Raw genomic sequence first — 20,406 nt, 5'->3', positions numbered from 1 at the left:
AAGGCATGACTAGACGCAAAACATTTAGAGAGGAAACAGTTGATATCCCTCCATTCTGGGTTCAAGGTGGGGGATGTTAGAATCCCAGATGCTGTTGGTCTCCAGCCAAATAGTGAAGGTTCATCAAATAGAGGTATGTATGGAACGTCCACGTCTCGTCTGTGAAACAAACAGCAACATCTTCACCTGAACACTCCCCATCAGCTGTTGCCTCAATCTGGTTGGTCTAAATTTAAATTTATACGTAAATTGCTTTCTTCACTTTGAACTTCCCTCCCATGTACATGAGGAGACTGTATTTTTTCATTAGCAACAGAAGAGGAAACGTGACTATAACTCAGTTCAAGCCAATTCATGAACCCAGAACTCATACACCGACCACTAATGATGAACCATGTTACTAGATATTCCTGCAAATTTATTCTGCTATTTTTGATATGCAAATGGCATGCGAAGACTTAGTCTACATATTTGTATCATTTATTAGTCTTATGATCCTTGTTTTTAAAAGCAAATAAGAAGTTATTCCAAAAAGAAAAAGACAACACACAGAGGCCCCATCTGCATTCAAACTGCAAATCAGGATCAGTGAGTTGTCAGACATTGGCAGGGCATTCAGATCACAGAACTGGTTTTAGATCTTTTGAGCTGCCAATACATCACGGTGACTGGGGAGCTGTGACCTATTCCTGGCTCAAATTGCCTGCAGATGACAAAGGTGCAGGCAGGCAGGTGGGGGAGCCCGAAAAGGTGCCCCCCTTCTCCATCTCCATCCGCCTGCCTGCCTCCCCCCACCCCCAAGGTGAGCAAGCCCCAATTCCTCTCTGGCTCCATCCATCCAGGTCCCCATCTCCCCTCCCCTGGGACTCACCAGATCTCTCGGAGGTCCCTGGGAGGGAACGCTCAGAGGTTGAGAGGAGGGATGCAGGAGACAACCTGACCAGGTCAACCGTCCATCTTCCCCCTTCCATCCTTGCTAGGTTTGCCGGATCCGTCTCTTTCATCCTTCCTGAGGAGTCAAGGAGCCAAAACAAGCTGGAGGGTCCTGGGAGAGAGGAAGAAGCAAAGGGAGCCTCAGAGGCCCTGCAGGGATTCTCCTACCCCTGGAGAAGCCACCCTTCCCAACAGAAGCCCCATTTCTATACCTCTCCAGTGGTTCCAATAAATCAGGTAGGCTACTTGTGTGGCAATTAAAGACAAAACAAAAGGAGAGAGTAATAGAAAAATGAAAAATCATTGAAGATCCTAAAGAAATATGCAAAGAAAAATTAAATTACTATAGGAAATTTTACAATGAAGAAGACCAAGAGGAAATGGAATGATTCATAGCACAAAATAGACTCCCGACAATAGCAGATTGGAAAATAGAACAACTAAATGTACCAACAGCAATGATGGAGGTGCAGCAATCTCAAAAGCAAAGATAGGAAAGTCCCCAGGTACGGATGGATTATCGGCGGCATTTTATAAGAAGTTAGAAGATATATTATCAGAACCAATGAAACAGTACTGGACCAAATTTTAAAGGAAGGAAGAATACCAAAATCATGGGAAGAAGCACTTATCACACTGAGACCCAAACAAGGAGCAGATCCAACACTAATCAAAAATTATAGACCTATATCATTGTTCAATCATGATTATAAAATATTTGCCAACATCCTAGCCAACAGATTAAAATAAAGTATTGAATGAAATAAAAAACAGAGATCAGGCTGGCTCCTTCCAGGCAGACACATGCACAATAAAATGAGAAACATAATTGATATTTTAGAATATTTAGAAGCACGATCAGATAAAAAAGCCATTTTGATGCTGATAGACACGGAATAGGTCTTCAACAACATCTCTTGGAGCTCCATGAAAAAAACTACAGAAAAAACAGGACTCAGAGAAAATATTATAAGGGGTGTTGAGCCAAATTGATGCTAAATAGTGAAATAAAGAGAAAAATATAAAGTAAATAAGGGGAACAGGCAAGGCTGCCCCCTTTCGCCTCTACTTTTTATTACGGTACTAGAATTCTTAGCAATGACAACAAGGAGTGACCAGGGCATAAAAGGTCTAACAAGGGGGAAGAAGTCGCACAAGATGAAGGCCTTTGCAGACAATTTAATTCTAACTTCTGAAAATTTGGAGGAAATAAGACTAGTATGCGAGAAAAAAATATGTCAACACAGGAAAAAGAAGAACTAAAGAAAATATCAGGATTGGAAATAGTAAATAAAACTACGTATTTCGGAATCTGGCTGACAAATGAAAACGCCAACCTATTTAAAAACAATTATATTAAAACCCTGACCAAACTGCGGGAGGCAGTGGAAGACAAGAGTGCCTGGCGTGCTCTGATCCATGGGGTCACAAAGAGTGGGACACGACTAAACAACTAAACAACAACATACTAAAACATGGAAAGAAATCAATTTTGAATCATATAATAAGAAAATTGATATATAGAGTATGGGAAAAACATAAAGTGGTCTTAGAACCTAAAACCCCCTGGTGGATTTCACCTCAGGAAGCAATAACTGGGGGAAAGAAAAATATGGAATTGAATTGGGCCACTTTCACTGCCTTGTTGTGACGAAGGGGCTTGAATAACTCAGAGAAGCTATGAGCTAAACTGTGCAGGGCCACCCAAGACGGACAGGTCATAGTGGAGAGTTTAGACCAAACGTGATCCACCTGGAGCACGAACCGGCCAGCCACTTCAGTAGCCCTGCCAAGAAAACTCCATGGACAAAGACAACAGGCATATAAAAGTGATGATGCTGGAAGATGAGCCCCTCGGGTCAGAAGGCGTCTGTCAGGGGTTCAGGAGCAGAGGCGAGGGCAAGGGAGGAAACAGAGAGCGAGGGGGAGGAGTCCGAAGGGAAGATGAGTGATGACGACGACCCGAGATCTCCGAGTCTGTCCAGTGAATCAGAAGATTCACAGAAAGAAGCGCCAGTGGCCAGAGCAAGGGGGGAGCCTAGGGGGACACCCCAGGAAGAAGGGTCCAGAGGGGATTCAGAGGGCAGCAGTTGGAAATCGGGGCCAGCATCCCCAACAGAGCGCAGTGGAGAGGAAGGGCGCCAGGTATCGGGATCCGGCGGCTCGCCGCAGGGGGGAGGACATGAGTCAGGAGTGGCCACGCCTCCATCGGGGAGCGAAGAAACGGTCAGGCAGAAAGTGGAAGGTTGGGCGCGCGCACCAAGTTCAAATGCACAGGAAGGCGGCGCAGTAAGCAGCCCGGAAAGGGAGCCAGGTCCTAAAGCCCGACGCAAGGAGACAGAAGGCTCCGGGGGGGTCAGCGTCAGAAGAGTCCAGGAAGGAAGAGACCACGGGGGGCAGAGGGACCCAGAGAAGAACGGTCAGGCGGAAAAGGTGGAGTAAGGCTAGGGTATTAAGTTGGTGTACAGGAGGCGGGGACTCAGACGGAGCTACGCCGGTCTAGCTTATAAGACGTAGGGCTGCACGCGGCAGCTTGGAAATGGAAACTGTAACTCAATAAAGACTTTTATTAAGTGAACGCTGGCTAGCGTGATCCTCTGTGAGCTAGGATCTGGGAGCAGCTCTGACAGCGTCCAACATGCTACTGAGGAAGAGCGGAGGACAAGGACAAGTAGATTCAGAGCTGATGAAACGGCTGGGCCAAAGCCGAAAGGTAAGCTGGATGTGGTCAAAATGAGATGGCAAGAATAAATATTGACATCCTGGGCATCAGTGAACTAAAATGGACAGGGATGGGCGAATTCAGTTCAGATGACCATCATAACTACTACTGTGGGCAAGAATCCCGTAAAAGAAATGGAGTGGCCCTCGTAGTCAAGAAAAGAGTGGCAAAAGCTGTACTGGGATGCAGTCTCAAAAATGATAGAATGATCTTGATACGAATCCAAGGCAGACCTACAAGAAATAGAGTACAGATTTCCAAAGAATAGCAAGGAGAGACAAGAGGGCCTTCTTAAACGAGCAATGCAAAGAAATAGAGGAAAACAATAGAATGGGAGAAAACCAGAGATCTGTTCAAGAAAATTGGAGATATGAAAGGAACTTTTTGTACAAAGATTACCATAATAAAGGACCAAAGTGGTAAGGACCTAACAGAAGCAGAAGACATCAAGAAGAGGGGGCAAGAATACACAGAGGAATTATACCAGAAAGAAATGGATGTCTCATACACCCCAGGTAGTGTGGTTGCTGACCTTGAGCCAGACATCCTGGAGAGTGAAGTCAAATGGGACTTAGAAAGCACTGCTAATAACAAGGCCAGTGGAAGTGATGGTATTCCAGCTGAACTATTTAAAACTTTAAAAGAGGATGCTGTTAAGGTGCTACACTCAATATGCCAGCAAGTTTGGAAAACTCAGCAGGGGCCAGAGGATTGGAGAAGATCAGTCTACATCCCAATCACAAAGAAGGGCAGTGCCAAAGAATGCTCCAACTACCGCACAATTGCACTCATTTCACACGCTAGCAAGGTTATGCTTAAAATTCTACAAGGCAGGCTTAAGTAGTATGTGGACCGAGAACTCCGAGAAGTGCACGCTGGATTTAGAAGAGGCAGAGGAACCAGAGACCCACTTGCAAACATGCGCTGGATTATGGAGAAAGCTAGAGTGTTCCAGAAAGACATCTACTTCTGCTTCATTGACTATGCAAAAGCCTTTGACTGTGTTGACCACAGCAAACCATGGCAAGTTCTTAAAGAGATGGGAGTGCCTGATCATCTCATCTGTCTCCTGAGAAATCTCTATGTGGGACAAGAAGCTACAGTTAGAACTGGATATGGAACAATTGATTGGTTCAGAATTGGGAAAGGAGTACGGCAAGGCTGTATATTGTCTCCCTGCTTATTTAACTTATATGCAGATGAGATCATCATGCGAAAAGCTGGGCTGGATGAATCCCTAGCCGGAATTAAGATTGCCAGAAGAAATATCAACAACCTCAGATATGCAGATAACACAACTTTGATGGCAGAAAGTGAGGAGGAATTAAAGAACCTTTTATTGAGGGTGAAAGAGGAGAGCACAAAATATGGTCTGAAGCTCAACATCAAAAAAACGAAAATCATGGCCACTGGACCTCCTGGCAAATAGAAGGGGAAGAAATGGAGGCAGTGAGAGATTTTACCTTCTTGGGCTCCATGATCACTGTAGATGGTGACAGCAGTCACAAAATTAAAAGACGCCTGCTTCTTGGGAGAAAAGCAATGACAAACCTAGACAGCATCTTAAAAAGTAGAGACATCACCTTGCCATGAAAGGTCCGTATAATTAAAGCTATGGTTTTCCCAGTAGTGATGTATGGAAGTGAGAGCTGGACCATCAAGAAGGCTGATCGCCAAAGAATGGATGCTTTCAAATTCTGGTGCTGGAGGAGACTCTTGGGAGTCCCATGGACTGCAAGAAGATCCAACCTCTCCATTCTGAAGGAAATCAGCCCTGAGTGCTCAGTGGAAGGACAGATCCTGAAGCTGAGGCTCCAAGACTTTGGCCACCTCATGAGAAGAGAAGACTCCCTGGAAAAGACCCTGATGTTGGGAAAGATGGAGGGCACAAGGAGAAGGGGACGACAGAGGACAAGATGGTGGGACAGTGTTCTTGAAGCTACCAGCATGAGTTTGGCCAACTGCGGGAGGAAATAAAACACCACCTAACAGGGTGGATCCAGTATCACCAAATAAATGAGGTCTTCAAAGCTGACAAGAAAAAGGGTTTTGCAATTTCAGTATTGGATAAAGAATTATTACAAAACAAAATAAACATAATTTCTAAAATGTATGGAATCTTAGTGGAGTGGAAAGATATGGATGAACAGGTAAAGGCGGTAATGATCAAATTGGCTATGGATTTAGGGAAACCTATTCAATTAGCATCATGGGAAAAATTATGGAAGGAGAGTTGGAATTTTACGGCTTGTGAGGCAGTAACAGAAAATTTGATAAAGATGTTTTATAGATGGTATTTAACACCAACCAAGATATGTAAAATGTATAAAAGAAAATCAAAATTACGTTGGAGGTGTAAGCAAGTAGAGGGGACACTTCTGCATATGTGGTGGCTATGTGATAAAATCAAGGGCTTCTGGGATACGGTGTATGAAGAACTAAAGAAAACATTTGAACAAAATTTTACCCCCCAAAACAGAAGCCTTTTTATTGGGAATATTGGATGTAGATATACCAAAACAAAAAAAAAGAAATATTTCTTTACGCCACAGTGGCAGCGAGAACATTAATTGCCAAAAACTGGGGGAAATGAAATTATTCCGACAAAAAAAGCTCTCTTTGGAGGAGGGTCCCTGGCACTCGGGGAGAGACCACAAATTTTGTAACTACTCCGGGTCAACGCTATCTCTCCCCTTAATTCCTCATGAAGTTTCCTAATACCAGTTATACCATATGCCTTATACCATTTCCTAAAATTCTCTGATTATCCCTGCTGTGTTTTATTTAATGGAAATTGAGACTGGTTTCCTAGGTGAAGCTTTTTCCACATTCTAAACAGTCCCTTGCAGGAAATATTTCATGGAAAATTGGATTCACCACCTGAATGAAGCTCTTTCTACATTCCAAGCACTGATCTGGTTTCTGACCTGCATGAAGCTTTTTCCAAACACTCCCCTGGATGAAGGATCTCATGGGAATTGAGAATGGAGCTGCGAAGGAAGCTTTCCCAACATTTCAAGCACTACTTTCTTCCCCCCGTTAGTTCTTTCATGTGAAGTGAGGCTCTCCTTGTGAACGAAGAGCTTCCCTTGATGGGAAGTGGTCTGGGAGCTCTGACTAAAGTTCTCTCCACACTCTGACTATTTACATGGTTTCTCCATTGTGAGGATTTTCTTATTGTCTCCATTCTTCTTCCTTTCCAATTCAACACCCACAACCCACGGTAGTATTATTAATTAATATAAAAATAACCTCAGGAATAGAGTCTGAAATGACTGAACAATGCAAATGAATGTTTGTGCAAGAGGAAGTAGGGAAGGGAGTTACTGCCTTTTTTGGCTGGTATTATCTAACGTATTTATGGGACCCAGAGATTCGAAAAGCCTGGCTCTTTCCAGGGATGGATTTAATTTGGCTCAGTCGTGGAATCCGCTCCATCTCCAAGCTCAGTCATTTCTTTGCTCAACCAAAAACAGATGCAGAAAGGGAAACAGAAAATTAGACAGGATGTACCTCCATGTCCTCAATATCTCTGAAGCCTACATGGAAGAAGGCCTGGGCAGCTCAGAGCAGCCTCATCCTGGTTGGAAAAGGCAGGTCTGGTGGAAGAATATTCCCAGACAGAACAGGAGATGCATCTCCTATGGAGAGTTGTGGGTGTGTTAACATCTCAGGTGCTGCAGGGGGCGCTATGGGGCTCCCTCAAAATAGAGGAGGTTTGTCCTTCAGAGATCTGTATGGAATTTCAAAACTGATCTTATGATCCAGCAGGGAGCCTTACCAGAGAGGCCACGATCCCAGGATTCTCCTCCTTGACTTCGTTCTGCAGAGCTCTCTGGTCAGGATCCAGCAAAGCCCAGTCCTCCTCTGTGAAAGGAACAGCTACGTCTTCAAAGCACACTGGACCCTAAGGGGAAAAGGGAGAATAAAGATTATCTTCTAAACATTGCTCTGTTCTTTTCTGAAACAAATTTGTTGTTTATTTAAATGATGAGTACAGTGGTACCTTGGGTTACAGACGCTTCAGGTTACAGACTCCACTAACCCAGACATAGTACCTCAGGTTAAGAACAGTTTCAGGTTAAAAATGGACCTCCAGAATAAATTAAGTTTGTTAACCCGACGTACCACTGTATTAATCTTTGTGTAAATGGGGGAATTCCACAAAATAATATTTTATTATCTATGCGGCACTCATCTTCAAGTAAATCTTTGCAAGCATTCCCATTTTCCAGATGGAAGGACCTCCTCTCTCTTCATCTGGTGGGGTGGACCCTCCCTCTGCCCTCAAGCCAACTTGAAGGGGCACCAGGAGGGGGAGGGGAGGGAATAGTTGGCTGGTTGGCATCCATCTGTCTTAGGAGACCATGGAAGAGTGTGTCTTTGGGAGTGAGATCTGGGGGAGAGACATGTGTTGTTGCATCTGGGACACAGGAAGTGGTCTGGAGATGCAGACGGGCTTTTCTTCTCCCTGTGCTCCCCCCACGTGGGAATGTTCCCCTCTGGCTGCAGCCTCTGGTCCCAAAGGTGACTTTTCCCTCCCTCTGAAGGGGGTTTATTTCCTTGACCCAAAGCCCCCTCCCCAAAAAGGAAGACAGCATCTGGGTCCCAAGGAAGAGCAGAGCTGCTTATTTCCTGCGAAGTGGCCCCTCCCTGGCCTGGCAGAGAGGACAAAGGAGGACCCTCTGCTCCCTGACTTGGGGGTCTCTGCCCCCACCAGGCATGATCTGAACAGGGACCCCCACGCCCCCTCCCTGCCCCCCTGGGACCCCCTTCTCCCCATGGCACCCTCAGGGGGAGGAGAGAGGAGACTCACCCGAGTCCAGGAGGGGCTTTTGCAAAGGAGAGAGAAGAAGAAAGCAGGGAGGGAGGGGGAGGGGGGAATTTAGCCATGGAGGACCTTCACACCCCGTCCTCTCTAGGAATCCAGCTCTGCTCCTCTTAACCCTTGCCAAGCCGAGTCCTCCCCTCCCTCTCCCTGCCTTCAGTTTTCCTGCTTCTGCGCCTGCGCCCTAGGGGCTGCCCCCCTTATCTCCCCCCTTATCTCCTGGGGCTGCCTAGTGGCGGGAGGTGCCTTGGGCTCAGAAATGGCTCCCTCCAGACACCCCCCCCAAGAAACACCCTCCAGCTCAGGGGGGGGGAGGAGGAGGGAGGGGGGCTTCCCAGCCGGGAGACCCCTCCCCCTCCCCAAAATGCGGGTTTTTCTGCTTCTGGAGCCGCTTTTCAGAGGAGGAAGGAAACCCACACGCCACCCGGGGGGGGGGCAGGAGGGGGGCGCATGGAAAAGGAAGGGGAAGAGCAGGATGGTGGAGAGAGGGAAGCCGACTCCGGTTCAGAGCCAGAGGGACCCCTGCCATCCTTTCCCCGAGTTTCCTGCCAGAAAACCAGTTTCTCCTGGAGTCAGGAGACCCATTTCCCGCCCCAGAGCCGGGCTGGACCAATCAGAGGCCTCTCCACTGGGCAGCTGGCCAATCCCCTTTCAGATTCCCCGGGGCCTCCTCCTCCTCTCCTTCGCCCGCTTTCCTGAGGGAGTTTCCCCCCTGAGTTTCCCTCATGGCTGCTCCCCTCCCAGCTTCTCCTTCATTTCTCCTTCATCCTCTTCTTGTTCCTCTCCCCCCGCTCATTGTTTGGGGCAGCTGGATTCCCCCCCCCTCGTGGCCAGGGAGGCCCAGGAGGAGCCCAGGAGGCGGCAGGGCCAGGAGAAGGGGTTTCCCGCCCTTTTCCGAAAGAGGAGGGGGCGCCATTTTGTTTTTCCCAGAGACGCCATGGCTCCCCTGTGGGCCTCGGGGGTCCCACGCTCTCGGGGTGAAGGAGGGCGGCACCTTTGGCCCTCAGCCGCCTCCCTGCCAGGATGGCTTGGCCTCCTCCGCGGGGCAGCCTCTCTCCCCGCCATGTTGCCCCACGGAGGAGGCCTCTCCCTTGGGAGACGCCAGGCAAGCGGCCTTGGGGGATCCGCTGGGGTCTGCGAAGGGGGCCAGGAGGCGAAAGGCCCAAGGAGGAGGAGAATAACAGTAGTAGTAGTAGTAGTAATAAGAAGGGCTTTATCCCCTGAAAGGTGGAGGGTTCCCTCAGGGGAGCTTGACCCCGGAGCAGCATCCTTGGTCACCCCAAGAGTCAGCGCAAGCAGAAGGGCACCACCTGCAGGCCTAGGGGAAAAGGGGGACTCTTCCCCAGACAAGACTGGAGACTCCCCTGCTGGCCCCAGGAGCCCTTTCTGGATGGCCCTCGCTTGCTCCCCAAACGGGCCAAGACATCTGCTCCTCCCCCTCAGGCGGTAGTTGAACAGGAGAGGTCGCTCCCACTCCTGATCCCTGTGGAACTGGCTGAACTGGGGTCCTCCCAGTCCAGCCCAGACAAGAAAGAGAGGGAGCTCAGAAGAGGAAGCCATTGCGGAGAAGACCCGGACTTGGCTGTTCTCTGCTGAGGGTCTCCTGCCTTTCTTCCAAGGCTTCCTGGGGGTGCCATGGCCAGAGGAAGACACAGCCCCCCCCCGAAGGGCCCTGGGGAGCAAGCAGAGCCTGCCTCAGTTTCCTTCCCCAAGGCCTTGGAGGAACCTTGGGGTGCAGAAGGAGGAACCCCAAATGGAGCTCAAACTCCTGGCAAGTAGGGAAAGGAACATGATATAGCACTTTCCAGATGAGTCTTGATACAATACAATATTATTTATTGTCATTGTCTCATACAGAACAACAAAACTGAAAAAATCTACATCAGACATTGAAAAACCAACAAGCCTGCTATCCCAGCTATCCCAACCTGTTTAGCCCCCTAAAAACTCTGATAAAAGGTAAAGGTACCCCTGCCTGTAGGGGCCAGTCTTGCCAGACTCTAGGGTTGTGTGCTCATCTCACTCTATAGGCTGGGAGCCAGTGCTGTCCACAGACACTTCCGGGTCACGTGACCAGCGTGACAAGCTGCATCTGGCGAGCCAGCACAGCACACGGAACGCCATTTACTTTCCCACTGGTAAGCAGTCCCTATTTATCTACTTGCACCCGGGGGTGCTTTCGAACTACTAGGTTGGCAGGCACTGGGACCGAACAACGGGAGAGCACCCCGCCGCAGGGATTCGAACCGCCGACCATGTGATTGGCAAGTCCTAGGCGCTGAGGTTTAAGCCACAGCGCCACCCGTGTCCCTGATACCCCATAATTAAATACAATATACTCCCATAGAGGAACATGAAATGGCACTTTCCAGATGAGTCTCAATACAATATGATAACCTTTATGGTCATTGTCCCATACAGAACAACAAAATTGAAAAATTGTACATCAGACATTCAAAAATCAACAAACCTGCTATCCCAGCTATCCCAACCTTGTTAGCTCCCTAAAAACTCTGATACCCCATAATTAAAGATAATATACTCCCATAGTGACTACCTGACACTGTATTTAAAACCAAAATTGCATTTGGATAGAAACTGTTTCTCAGGCGGCTAGTCCTAGTCTTTATAACCCTGTACCTTCTTCCAGAAGGCAGAAGCTGAAAGAGATCATTTCCGGGGTGCGCACTATCCTGCACTATCTCTGCAGCTTTCTTATCTAGCACCTTCTGCAGGACCATGAGTAGTATGCATGAAAACATCAATGCTAAATTGAGCAGATACCCGGAGGCAGCGCGGATTATTGTGGGGGACTTCACTCACACAGATGTGAGGGCAGTACTCCCAAAATCCCATCAGCACATTGAGTGTGCAAGAAGGGGAGAAAATACTCTTGACAAGGTGTATACGAAGATTGGACGGGAATATGAGGCGCACCTCGGTGGTTTAGATCATGTGTCTCTGCTTCTGACACCAGTGTACACACCCCTCAGGAAACAAGGCCAGCTACAAACACGGATGGTTACGGTGTGGCCTGAGGGAGCCTCTCAGCAGTTGCAGGACTGTTTCCAGGAGACCGATTGGAATATGTTCCACCATCAAGATCTAGAAACTTCTACATGAACGGTCTTAGATTCGGCACAGGAAATGCACCAGAGAAAGGTATGTTAAGTTGTATCCGAATAGGAAGCCCTGGATGACGGGAGAGGTTAGGAGATTCTTGAAGGCCAGAAACTCTGCTTCTAGAACTGGGGACGATCCTTATAAGAGTCATATTGCATTGTCTGAGTTGGTTAAGATTTGGTTAAGAGGGAAATGTAGGGAAAGTGTCATCTTGGTGAAGAGGAGGAAAAAGGCTGGATACTAAATGCAGCTGGGTTTATTCTGGAGTGCAAATTATGAGTAATTGTTGCTACAGATGATTTCCAGACGGAGATGGGAGTTTCCTTTTCGATAGTGGCCTTCTTGGTAATGGCGCCTGCCCTGTGGAACCCCCTCCCAACGGATGTCAAAGGGGGAAAAAACTACCAGACTTTTAGAAGACATCTGAAGGCAGCCCTTGTGGAGTGTGGAGATAATAGGGTTAACCTCCCGAATGTCCTACATCTGGGGAGGAGCTTCCTACGTAAAGGGAAGCTGCAGGTTCTTTGTCTGTGTGAAACAGTTTCACTTCTGTCCGGGAGAGAGACCCACAGCATGTGTCCGAGGGTTGTTTGTTATTTTACCTACTGATGTAAATAAAGGCTGTTTATATAGAAGAAACAGCATGCGGACTTTTCCTTTATCTCACACGGAAAGCACTCGCGGCTCGCTCTGCTGCTGCCTGGAAGAATTTATGCGCAGAGGAAACGCGCCGGACTCAGGCAGTAATCCAAGTGGTTCTGGCTGTACGTTTTTGTGCTGAGTGTGAGAAGCAAAGTCCAGCTGTGAGATCCTGCCTGAAGCTGAGGCAGTCGTGATTTCGCTGGCGAAAGCGGAGCTTGCTGCAGGAAGCATCTTTGAAGCACCGGCCGGCAGAAAGCGTCTGTAAGCTTAAAGCCCCAGGAAGATGGCACAGCAGCAATCTCATGAATCTTTCAATGTGCCTTTTGAAAGGCTAAATGGCCACAATTGGGGCGACTGGTCTCGCCAGATTCGTTACTGGTTAATAGGCAAGCAGCTCTGGGAGTGCCCCCAAGCCGATCCAGTACCGGCAGCTGCAGGGGCCAGTGCGGCCGAAGTGGAAAGGGCTGCTGGCGCAGCAAAAAAGGATCAGAAAGCCATGTCCCGTATTGTAATGGCCATGGAGGCTTCGCAATTGCCTCACATTGACGGTTTATTGACTTGTCATGGAATTTGGCAAGCTTTAACGAGGGTCCACCAGTGCACAACAGCTGGGGCCAAGATCCATGTGATACGCTCCCTGTTTCAGAAGAAACTGTCCCCAGGGGAATCGGTACGTGACCACATTGTGCAGATGCTGGCCATTTTCACTAAGCTGCGTCAGCTCAACTTACCTTTCCCAGGTGAGCTGAAAGCTTCCACTCTGCTGAGCTCTTTGGACAGGAGTTATGAGAACCTGGTTCTGACAATGGAAGTTATGCTGCCTGCGGAGCTGACGACTGAATATATTCGTGGGAGATCAATTGATGAACAGGAAAAACGCCAGCGGGCGGGGAGAGAAGGCACAGGCTGCACCCCAAGAAAGGGGGACAGCAAGAAGCAGTGAGGACTCAGTAAAAGCCTTTGTCTCCAAGCGCTGTTTTTGCTGTGGGTCTACGTCACATCTCGTGAGAGATTGCCCTGCAGAGGCTCAGGAGCCAAAGGTCAGCCAGAAAGGAATGCAGATAAGGAGCTCCTCAACAGCGGCCAGGCGTGTGAAAAATTTCCAAGGTCCCAACCGAGGTGAAAGTAAAGACGTCGCTGTATCATCTGGCTGCTTCAATGGCAGTAGTGAAAGCATCCAGACCGGAAGCCAGCCTCCCCTTTATTGTTGACACAGGCGCTACCCACACTTGAGTGCCATCGGCTGGATTTCTTCGGAACTGCAAGACTGTGCAAAGTGGAAGATTTGTGTCACTGGCAGATGGAAGCAGATGCCCACTGACCCTGTCTGGGACTCTGTACTGTTCATTCCTGGACCATGAGGTTCAGGCTTTTGTGGTTCCAGAAATTCCAGGGATGGGAAACACCTGTTCAGTGTTGAATGCAAGAATAAGCTGTTTGTGGTTGAGATGCCTATTGCAGATGATGACTCCCCTGAGGTAACACAGGTGCAGTGCTCCAACGTCCCGCCACACGATGGGTGTGCTCATTTATGGCATCGAAGACTGGCACATTCTTGTTGGAATTATGTCAAAAAAGCCCCAGAGTGTACAGAGTGGTGTAAATTATAAAGGGATGAGATAAGTTTTTAGATTGCAGAGCCTGTAAGCAATCCAGGGTAAAAACATGCTCATATCCCAGGTCTAGCAGAGAGACAAGCAAGCCCTTTGAGCTACTCCATGCAGATTTGTGTGGCCCAATGCCAGTAGCGAGTCTGGGTGGGTCCAAATACATTTTGCTTCTTTTGGATGATTTTTCGAGGACCTCCTCAGTTTTTTCGATTAAACAAAGGGGAAGCTGCTGCACTGATTAAAGATTGGATCACATTGGCAGAGTTGAAATATTACACAAAATTGATTAGCTTTCAGAGCAATAGGGGGTGGAGTTTACTGGGTCTGCCCTGCAGAATTTCTTCCTCCAGAAGGGAATCAGTCACAGGTTGACAGCACCACCCAGTCCTCAACAGAATGGTGTTGCTGAATGTAGGAACAGAACACTGCAAGTGTCTGTGGCTGCCATGCTTTTTGACACAGGAATCCCACAGCGCTTTTGGGCTGAGTGTTGGAAGGCTGCTGCGTTCACGCAGAATCGCGTTTCATTCAGCTGTAGGGGACACGCCCTATTTTCTGCTGCACGGTAAGAAGCCCAAAGTGCATTTCTTACTTGTTTTTGGCTGTGAGGCTTGGGTCCTCATCCCAAAGGCCAAATGCAGAATGGGTGGCCCATGGGAGGAAAATGATCTTTTTGGAATATGAACCAGGGACCAGAGGGTGGCGGTTTGCATATCCTGATGGCAACCACTCCCAGCTGCTTGTGAGCAGCAGTGCTTAGTTTTGTGAGCAAAGTGGGTGGGCACGCATCCATGGTAACCCAGATTTTCTTTCAGAACAGTTTCTTGACTCAGATGAGGAGGAAGAGGAAGGAACTGATCCTGTTGGTGAAGAACAGAGTCCAGAGCAACAGAGTCCAGAGCAGGAGCGGCCCAGAACCCCTCCGAAGGCTACTGTCAAGTCTGAGCCAAAGAGTGAGCTGTCCTTGCCCACAGGTCCAGCTGTAAGGTTCAAAAGATGCAGCAGGTCAGAGGGGGAGTTCTCTGACACTGGGGATGGTCTAGCTGGCCCTAGTGGGTCAGAGGGGGTACCAGAGCTCACACTGAGGAGATCAACCCGGGCCACAAAGGGTAAACTGCCTGACAGGTTCGAAGCCACAAGTGTGTGGGTTGGTGTGGCTCAGTGTGAACCTGAAACTTTTGAGGATGTTCAGAAACTGCCTCAGGAAGAAGCCAGCAAAGGGCATGAGGCAATGCAGGAGGAGATGATCTCAATGGAGTCTCTGGGTGTATTCTCCCTCACAACGGGTAAGACTGAGAAACTGATGAGAAGCTCCAAATGTCTGAGTGTGCAAGAGTTAGGACACCCATGGAGACTAGCTATATGAAAGACAATCAGCAAGTACAACGCGCTGCGTTCGAAAACACTGAGGTCTTCCAGTCAGCTCTGGGTAGCCTATTGTATCTGTCCCAGTGGAACAGGCCTGACATAGCGTTTGCTATTAATCTGCTCAGCCGGGAAGCTTCAAGCCCAAGTGTGCAAGCCTGGAATGGTATCAAATGGGTCCTGTGTTACCTGGAAGATACCAAAGAATTCTGCCTTAAGCTGTCAGTCAAGGGCAACATCAAGCTGACGTGCTAGGTAGACAGCGATTGGGTGAATCTGGCAGATAGGAAGTCCATGTCCAGTATGGTGGTAAGATTTGGGAGCTCTTTGGTTGGGTGGAGTTCCCAAAAGCAAAGTCTCATAGCGCTCTCATCTACTGAGGCTGAGTTCAGTGTGCTTTCTGAGATTTGCAGGGAACTGGAGTTCTATGTGTGTTTGGTTCAAGAGATCTGCGGAGAGAGTTGTTTGCCTGTCACTGTTTTGGAAGACAATCAGCTCTGTCTGAAGTTGGCAGAATCCGGGCAGTTTAAGGCCAGGACCAAGCACCTAGACGTCTGTTTCCAGCATGTGTGTCAGAGTGTTCGGGCTGGATTAGTTGCATTGAAATACTGTCCCTCTGCCTGGAACCTCGCTGATGGGGAGTTCTGTGAAGGTCTGTGTTTGGGGTAAGTGGTGTTTAGATAGAAGAAACAGTGCGCAGACTTTTCCTTTATCTCACACAGAAGGCACTCGCTGCTCGCTCTGCTGCTGCCTGGAAGAATTTATGCGCAGAGGAAACGTGCCGGACTCAGGCAGTAATCCAACAGCCCTGTTTAGGGAAGCTTTTAATATTTGATGGATTACTGTATCTTAATATTTTGTTGGAAGCTGCCCAGAGTGGCTGGGGAAACCCAGCCAGATGGGAAGGGTATAAATAAATTATTATTATCATTAACATCATCATCATCTATTTTTTGTATTTTTTTATATTAAGATTCTTTATTTTGAATTTAGGACACACACAGGAAGAGGACAGTTGGAGGTGCGAGGGACCTGCAAGGAACGCAGGGAAGGAAGGATCTCTCAGGGTTGGATATGGGGAGAAGAGGGGGTCAGACAGGGGAGAAGTGGAGGGGCCTGCCTTTCTATATGTTGATGAATGATATGATATATATGGTACAAAGGTCATAAACAGTATTTTTAGTGTATCTTTCCTCCTTTTTCCTTTCTATACAATTGTATTTTATAAGGGTTGTTTAATATTTTTTGTTTTATTTCTCTTTTTTGGTTTCCCCTCTGTATGAATTCTTTGATGGCGAGTGAGATGGTAGGTGCTTTTGAAGCTTTTTCCACATTTCAAACACTGATAGGGTTTCTCCCCTGTATGAATTATTCGATGGGAAGTCAGATGGTGGCTGTTATTGAAGCCCTTTCCACACTCCAAGCACTGATAGGGTTTCTCCCCTGTATGAATTCTTCGATGGCAAGTGAGATTGGAGCTATTAGTGAAGCTCTTTCCACATTCCAAGCACTGATAGGGCTTCTCCCCTGTATGAATTCTGTGATGGGAAGTGAGACTGGAGCTAACAGCGAAGCTCCTTCCACATTCAAAGCACTGATAGGGTTTCTCCCCTGTATGAGTTCTTTGATGCAAAGTGAGTTTTGTCTGCTCCCGGAAGTTCTTCCCACATTCGAAGCATTGATAGGGTTTCTCCCCTGTATGAGTTCTTTGATGCAAAGTGAGTTTTCTCCCCTCCCCGAAGTTTTTCCCACATTTGAAGCACTGATAGGGTTTCTCTCCTGTATGAATTCTTTGATGGGAAGTGAGTGTGTGCCTCTGACTGAAGCTCTTCCCACACTGCAAGCACTGATAGGGTTTCTCCCCTGTATGAATTCTTTGATGGGAAGTGAGATCACCACTCAGACGAAAGCTCTTTCCACATTCCAAGCAGTGATAAGGTTTTTCCCCTGTATGAATTCTTTGATGTAAAGTGAGATTCACCTTCTGACTAAAGCTCTTTCCACATTCCAAGCAGTGATATGGTTTCTGCCCTCTATGAACTCTTTGATGGAAAATGAGAGTGGACTTCCGGCTGAAGCTCTTCCCGCATTCCAAGCACTGATAGGGTTTCTCGCCTGTATGAGTTTTTTGATGCAAAGTGAGCTTGGCTCCATCCCCAAAACTCTTCCCGCATTCAAAGCACTGATAGGGTTTTTCTCCTGTATGAGTTTTTTGATGGGAAGTGAGACTGTGCCTGAGACTAAAGCTCTTCCCACATTCCAGGCAATGATAGGGTTTCTCCCCTGTATGGACTCTTCTATGCAAAGCAAGACCACCTTTCTGACGAAAGCTCTTCCCACATTCCAAGCACTGATAGGGTTTCTCCCCTGTATGAATTCTCTGATGTGAAGTGAGCGTAGTACTGTGCCTGAAGGTCTTCCCACATTCCAAGCACTGATAGGGTTTCTCCCCTGTATGAGTTCTTTGATGCGAAGTGAGTTTCGTCCGCTCCCGGAAGTTCTTCCCACATTCGAAGCATTGATAGGGTTTCTCCCCTGTATGAGTTCTTTGATGCAAAGTGAGTTTCGTCCGCTCCCGGAAGTTCTTCCCACATTTGAAGCACTGATAGGGTTTCTCTCCTGTATGAATTCTTTGATGGGAAGTGAGACTGTTCCTCTGACTGAAGCTCTTCCCACACTGCAAACATTGGTAGGGTTTCTCCCCTGTATGAATTCTCTGATGTGAAGTGAGCGTAGTACTGTGCCTGAAGCTCTTTCCACATTCCAAGCACTGATAGGGTTTCTCCCCTGTATGAATTCTTTGGTGGAAAGTGAGATTCCGGCGGTTACTGAAGCTCTTTCCACATTCTCTGCACTGATACAATTTCTCCCTGCTCTGTCCTCTTTTGTGTGAAGTGAGGCTATCCCTCTGAACGAAGCTCTTTCTCTGACGGGAGGTGTCCTGGGAGCTCTGACAGATGTTCTCTCCACACTCTGAATGTTTATTTGACTTCTCCGCTATGTGGATTCTGTTGTGCTCCCCCTTGTTCTTCCCTTCCAGTTCATCTCCATCTGCAATGAAGAGAGAAGCGAATTAGAGCCTCAGGAAGAAATAGAGCTCCAGATCATTGAACCAAGTTAATGAATGCTTGTGATAGAGGAAGAACTAAAAATAGTTAGATGTGGGGCCTTTCTACAGTTTTCACTGTTTTGGTTGGCTGGTATTTACTGACATATTGCTTGGCTTTTATCTGGAATGGATTTTGTTCTGGCTCAACCCTGGAAGGGTTGAGTCATCTCTTTGGTCAATCAAATGCAAACAGAAGCAAAAACAGAATTTACATCAACTTCTCTAAAAACTCTGAAGCCAGCATTGAAGAAGGCCTGGGTGGTTCAGACAAGCCTGGTCATTGTTCTAAAAGGCATGACTAGACGCAGAACATTTAGAGAGGAAACAGTTGATATCCCTCCATTCTGGGTTCACGGTGGGGGATGTTAGAATCCCAGATGCTGTTGGTCTCCAGCCAAAGAGTTGAAGTTCATCACATGCAGGTATGTATGGAACGTCCACGTCTCGTCTGTGAAACAAACAGCAACATCTTCACCTGAACACACCCCATCAGCTGTTGCCTTAATCTGGTTGGTCTAAATTTAAATTTATACGTAAAATCACTTTCTTCACTTTGAGGAGACTGCATTTTTTCATTAGCAACAGAAGAGAAAAGTGACTATAACTCAGTTCAAACCAATTCATGAACCCAGAACTCATACACTGACCATTAATGATGAACCATATATTACAGATATTCCTGCAAATTTATTCTGCTTTTTTTGATATTCAAATGGCACGCAAAGGCTTAGTCTACATATCTGTATCATTTATTAGTCATATGTTCCTTGTTTTTAAAATAAAATAAAAAGTTTTTCCAAAAAGAAAAAGACAACTGTCAGAGCTGCTTGAAGATCCTAGCTCACAGAGGATCACGCTAGCCAGCGATCATTAAGTAAAAGTCTTTATTGAATTACAGTTTCCATTCTCACGCTGCTGCGCGCAACTCTACGTCTAGTAGCTAGATCGACGAAGCTCCGTCTGAGTCTCCGCCCCGTGCGCACCAACTTAATATCCTAGCCCTGCTCCACCTTTTCCGCCTGACTGTCCTCCTCTGGGTCCCTCTACCCCCCGGGGCTTCTTCCTTCCGGGATTCTTCTGACGCTGACCCGGACCCTCCTGCCTCCTTGCGCCGGGCTTTAGGACCTGGCTCCCTTTCCGGGCTGCTTACTGCGCCGCCTTCCTCTGCATTTGAACTTGGCGCGCGCGCCCAACCTTCCACTTTCCTCTTAACCGTTTCTTCGCTCCCCGATGGAGGTGTGGCCACTCCTGACTCATGCCCTCCCTCCTGTGGTGAGCTGCCAGCGCTTGCCCCCTGGCTCCCTTCCTCTTCCCTGCTCTCTGGCGGTGACGGTGGTCCCGATTTCCAACTGCTCTCCTCTGAGTCCCCTCTGGCTCTATCTTCCTGGGCTGCCCCCCTAGACTCCCCCCTTGCCCTGGCCACTGGTGCTCCTTTCTGTGAATCCTCTGATTCGCTGGAAAGACTCGGAGATCTCGGGTCGTCGTCATCACTCATCTTTTCTTCTGCCTCCTCCCCTTCGCTCTCTGTTTCCTCCCTTGCCCTTGCCTCTGCTCCTAAACCCCTGACATCCATCCCCCCCTCGAAGCCCCCCATTCCCCCCTCCCCTCCTTCCGGTGCTGGAGCTGGGGTCTGCTGTTGCAAAGGGACGAACGTCGGATATCGTTCGCTTCCCGTGGCGGGCCTCCATCTGAAGTCTCGCGGGTCTCCGTCCCTGCTCTCGTCGACGACGGTCACCTCCGCTTCCATCTCTGTGCCGCCGTGCTCGAAACCAGGGTCGTCCCCGAAAACGTCCATGTCCGTCTCTCCCTCACTTCCTCCTGGCGGCGTTGCTCGTCCTGGACCCTCCAGCCACTTCCTGCGCCACTGCTCCTCTGGTCGATCGTCCCACCAATACGAGGGTTCTGATGCAGATCCCGAGGGTGACCCCTCCGGGGAACGGACGTCTTGTGTCGGGTCCTCGTCCGAGTCGAACCCCCGGAAAGTGCTGGCCGAAAGCGTGGGCGTGAAAAGCCAGTCGTCGAAAAAGTCTGCTGGCATAGGTCTATGTGGGAAGAGGGCATGAAACTCGTCTTT

At 48.2% G+C, this 20,406-nt stretch overlaps 2 protein-coding genes across 2 annotated transcripts in view; both read right to left on the bottom strand.

Annotated features, from left to right (window-relative positions):
- Nucleotides 1–20,406, bottom strand: part of LOC309525753 (uncharacterized protein) — a 400,379-nt gene that overhangs the window by 2,917 nt on the left and 377,056 nt on the right. The gene's annotated exons all lie outside the window — the stretch shown is intronic.
- The window catches only part of LOC309525782 (uncharacterized protein), a 110,830-nt gene that overhangs the window by 72,448 nt on the left and 17,976 nt on the right, over nt 1–20,406 (bottom strand). The gene's annotated exons all lie outside the window — the stretch shown is intronic.

This window comes from Podarcis vaucheri (assembly GCF_965113315.1).
Source record: "Podarcis vaucheri genome assembly, chromosome: 2".
Lineage (NCBI taxonomy): Eukaryota > Metazoa > Chordata > Lepidosauria > Squamata > Lacertidae > Podarcis > Podarcis vaucheri.
This window is presented reverse-complemented; position numbering and strand designations above follow the sequence as displayed.